The sequence below is a fragment of the Scleropages formosus genome, unplaced genomic scaffold (assembly GCF_900964775.1).
Source record: "Scleropages formosus unplaced genomic scaffold, fSclFor1.1, whole genome shotgun sequence".
NCBI classification, from domain to species: domain Eukaryota; kingdom Metazoa; phylum Chordata; class Actinopteri; order Osteoglossiformes; family Osteoglossidae; genus Scleropages; species Scleropages formosus.
The window spans coordinates 200,889-205,367 of NW_021641043.1; the positions used below are offsets into that span (position 1 = coordinate 200,889).

The window sequence follows — 4,479 nt, forward strand, 5'->3', positions numbered from 1 at the left end:
AGAATACTCACATTTATTACTTTCGTAGTTTCATTTTGAATACCCCCCCCCCCCACTCCCCTTTGGTGAAACTGAAATGTTGAGTGTGTACAGTAGCTGTTGCTAATATGTGGTTCATTTTATCCATCACACTGTATCGTATGTATATGCTGCACCTGTACATTGTTTGGAAAGCAAGGAATAGAGAACTCACGTGGTCATGCACACGCTCTCGGTTCAGTCCCTGAATGATGGTGTTATCATAGTCTGTTGAAGACAATGAGGACACACTGGGAGATGTTGGGCCTCTTTTTGGTGCTCCAGATGATCCTGAAGTGCTGGGAGAATTTTGCAATGAAGAAGATGGACTCACACCCACATCACTCAGCATGTACGCTAACTTGATTGTACTTCTGTCCCGTATGTCTTGTACTGATGTAACATTCATGAATTCATTACTGAAGTCAGGATCCACGAACTGAATACCAAAGTCTCGTTCAATTCCAATGCTTGGCAAATTGTACTGTGAAACTCCTTTAAAGTTTCTGGCCTTCCCGAATGGAGAAGCCATTAGAAGAAGCCATTTTAAAGCCATCATTGTCCACGATGACTCTGAGCTTCATATGCCGTGCCGTTAAAATGTTGTTAAATCAATATTTGGTAATGTTGTTACTTCAGTACAACATTTTCACAGTTCACTCAAAACATGAAGAGTTTAGCTGTCTACACATGACCTGTGACAGGTTGACTCTATGCTGCAATTAGCCATTATACTACTATAGGAAAAACAAAGACACAGAACCACATCTAGCAAGAAGCTGAAAGTTGAAGAAGGTGAAAGAAATGTGTACCGGTACTTTTTTCAGCATGAATGTAAACAGCACTTCAGTGTGAATTATAAGATGACGACTTACTGGTGTTGAGCTCCTCCTTCTTCCCTATATATTTTTCCTTCAATTTCACTTTTTTTTTTAATGGTCATTTGCTGTACCATAACCGTGGTAACAATAAAGAAAGAAAAAAACTGATACCACACAATTACAGAAATTTATCCGCAGCTGTTGCAGATCTATGGAGTTGTGGTGTTGGAGATTCTATTCAGTGTGCTCTCATGTTGGTGAAGTATCGATCACATGACCTTTGTTGTGCGTGATGTGTTCTGATGAAGCACGTATGTAAATAAATGTTCTCCCCTTCCGGTTTAAGCAAACAGATGGTGTGAACGTGTACTTTGTTACCTCCGTTAAGTATAATCTATTTACCACTTCTCAAACGCAGAGATGGCTGCGCCAACATGTGGTTTAAAACATTGTTTTAAACTGAATGACCGCTGAAATACTGCTGCCATCAGTATCGCTTTTTAAGTGTTTGTTAAATGCACTTACTAAACAATATGGGATCCCCAAAAAGTTCTGTTCCACATTACACCAAGATTAGACATGAAGAGCCTGCAATTGAAATAAACTAAAAATGAACAGGAATTAGCTAAATGGGCAAGCCTGTTCACAAAGAAAATGTAGTTGTCCAGTTAGTAATGACTAACTTGTGTGTCTACAACATGCCTGTGTGACTCACATCGGGTCACTTACTTGTGAAGATGTTAAGTCCAAATTTTCGTTATTTACATATGAAATATGCAACAAATGCCAGTTTTTAGGAGAGAAGACAATTTTCAGCAATGATTCTTTTGTTTATTAACTTATATTATTTCTTAATTCACTGGTGGAATATTTTCTAGCAAAGTCAAAGTGTAATTTCTCTGATTGATGAGCTGTAATTTTTACGAAATCACTTACAGCATTTAGAAATTATGCTTTCAAAGCTAAAAACTTAACTATCACATAGACAACTTGTAGTACTTTGGTTTGATAGTACATTAGAATTTCTGATGAAAGCAGAGCACAAAACAGAACTAAAAAAAACGTTAACCTACCAGCTAGCAAAAAATCGGATATCTCGACGTCCCCGCGTCGTGTGCCCACCATTTCACAACCTTGACTGGTAGCAGCTCCGACCACGTTAAGTCTAAGACATATACTGTATTTAAGTATAAAAAAAAAAAAAAAAAAAAAATTACACACCCATGGCATGGCTACAAATTGCTTACTTACCAAAAATGAGGATCCTTGGACAGGGTTATACCGAATTTACGTAACGCGCAGTACTGTTGCAAACCCTTGATAGTGAAAAAGATCCCCACCTCCACGACACAAAAAAGCGGGAAAACGTATATAGACATGCGCAGAGAGAACAGTATGTCGAAAGTTCATTGAACAGTTTTTTCAAATTACCTTTAATTGAATAAAATTTACTTGTTTTCAATATAGCAAGTACATTTTTAAATTAATTTAAAAACATCTGTAGTATTAAATTACACATTAAAATCTATAAATTAAAAGTTCCCAAAAGCGACTCTTTCACGATGTGAGTTCTTCTTGCATACATCTACTATGCATACCGAAAATTTCGAAATGGTGGGCACAAGAAAACGCGGGGATGAGATAATCCGAGTTTTCTAGCTGGTAGGTTAGGTTATTTCTTAATTCACTGGTGGAATATTTTCTAGCAAGTGTGTAATTTCTCTGATGAGCTATAATTTTTACGAAATCACTTGCAGCATTTAGAAATTATGCTTTCAAAGCTAAACTTAACTATGACACAGACAACTTGTAGTACTTTGGTTAGTACATTAGAATTTCTGATGAAACAAAGCAGAGCATAATAAACAGAACTAAAAAAACGTTAACCTACCAGCTAGCAAACTCGGATTATCTCATCCCCGCGTTTTCTTGTGCCCACCATTTCGAAATTTTCGGTATGCATAGATGTATGCAAGAAGAACTCACATCGTGAAAGAGTCGCTTTTGGGAACTTTTAATTTATAGATTTTAATGTGTAATTTAATACTACAGATGTTTTTAAATTAATTTAAAAATGTACTTGCTATATTGAAAACAAGTAAATTTTATTCAATTAAAGGTAATTTGAAAAAACTGTTCAATGAACTTTCGACATACTGTTCTCTCTGCGCATGTCTATATATACGTTTTCCCGCTTTTTTATGTCGTGGAGGTGGGGATCTTTTTCACTATCAAGGGTTTGCAACAGTACTGCGCGTTACGTAAATTCGGTATAACCCTGTCCAAGGATCCTCATTTTTGGTAAGTAAGCAATTTGTAGCCATGCCATGGGTGTGTAATTTTTTTTTTTTTTTTTTTTTTTATACTTAAATACAGTATATGTCTTAGACTTAACGTGGTCGGAGCTGCTACCAGTCAAGGTTGTGAAATGGTGGGCACACGACGCGGGGACGTCGAGATATCCGATTTTTTGCTAGCTGGTAGGTTAACGTTTTTTTTAGTTCTGTTTTGGCTCTGCTTTCATCAGAAATTCTAATGTACTATCAAACCAAAGTACTACAAGTTGTCTATGTGATAGTTAAGTTTTAGCTTGAAAGCATAATTTCTAAATGCTGTAAGTGATTTCGTAAAAATTACGCTCATCAATCAGAGAAATTACACTTTGACTTTGCTAGAAAATATTCCACCAGTGAATTAAGAAATAATATAAGTTAATAAACAAAAGAATCATTGCTGAAAATTGTCTTCTCTCCTAAAAACTGGCATTTGTTGCATATTTCATATGTAAATAACGAAAATTTGGACTTAACATCTTCACAAGTAAGTGACCTGATGTGAGTCACACAGGCATGTTGTAGACACACAAGTTAGTCATTACTAACTGGACAACTACATTTTCTTTGTGAACAGGCGTGCCATTTAGCTATTCCTGTTCATTTTTAGTTTATTTCAATTGCAGGCTTCTTCATGTCTAATCTTGGTGTAATGTGGAACAGAACTTTTGGGATCCCATATTGTTTTAGTAAGTGCATTTAACAAACACTTAAAAAGCGATACTGATGGCAGCAGTATTTCAGCGGTCATTCAGTTTAAAACAATGTTTTTAAACCACAACTCCATAGATCTGCAACAGCTGCGGATAAATTTCTGTAATTGTGTGGTATCAGTTTTTTTCTTCTTTATTGGTTACCCCGGTTATGGTACAGCAAATGACCATTAAAAAAAGTGAAATTGAAGGAAAACTATATAGGGAAGAAGGAGGAGCTCAACACAGTAAGTCGTCATCTTATATTCACACTGAAGTGCTGTTTACATTCATGCTGAAAAAAGTACCGGTACACATTTCTTTCACCTTCTTCAACTTTCAGCTTCTTGCTAGATGTGGTTCTGTGTCTTTGTTTTTCCTATAGTATAATGGCTAATTGCAGCATAGAGTCAACCTGTCACAGGTCATGTGTAGACAGCTAAACTCTTCATGTTTTGAGTGAACTGTGAAAATGTTGTACTGAAGTAACAACATTACCAAATATTGATTTAACAACATTTTAACGGCACGGCATATGAAGCTCAGAGTCATCGTGGACAATGATGGCTTTAAAATGGCTTCTTCTAATGGCTTCTCCATTCGGGAAGGCCAGAA

General features: G+C 36.3%; 2 long non-coding RNA genes across 3 annotated transcripts in view; one reads left to right on the forward strand and one right to left on the reverse strand.

Moving 5' to 3' along the window:
- Positions 1 to 276: 276 nt before the first annotated feature.
- LOC114909760 (uncharacterized) lies at positions 277 to 2,236 on the reverse strand. 2 transcript variants are annotated; one of them, XR_003797387.1, is made up of 3 exons: positions 2,091 to 2,236; positions 1,913 to 2,004; positions 277 to 309 (listed from the first exon to the last, which is right to left on the reverse strand). It is a non-coding gene; the product is annotated as an uncharacterized LOC114909760 (long non-coding RNA). The 2 variants fall into 2 exon arrangements; XR_003797386.1 differs by having other exon boundaries at positions 283 to 317.
- A 799-nt stretch (positions 2,237 to 3,035) lies between these two features.
- LOC114909757 (uncharacterized) overlaps positions 3,036 to 4,479 on the forward strand; it is a 26,356-nt gene continuing 24,912 nt past the window's right edge. Inside the window, exons 1-2 of the long non-coding RNA XR_003797383.1 lie at positions 3,036 to 3,140; positions 3,228 to 3,319. This is a non-coding gene — a long non-coding RNA (uncharacterized LOC114909757). The remainder of the gene's footprint in view (positions 3,141 to 3,227; positions 3,320 to 4,479) is intronic.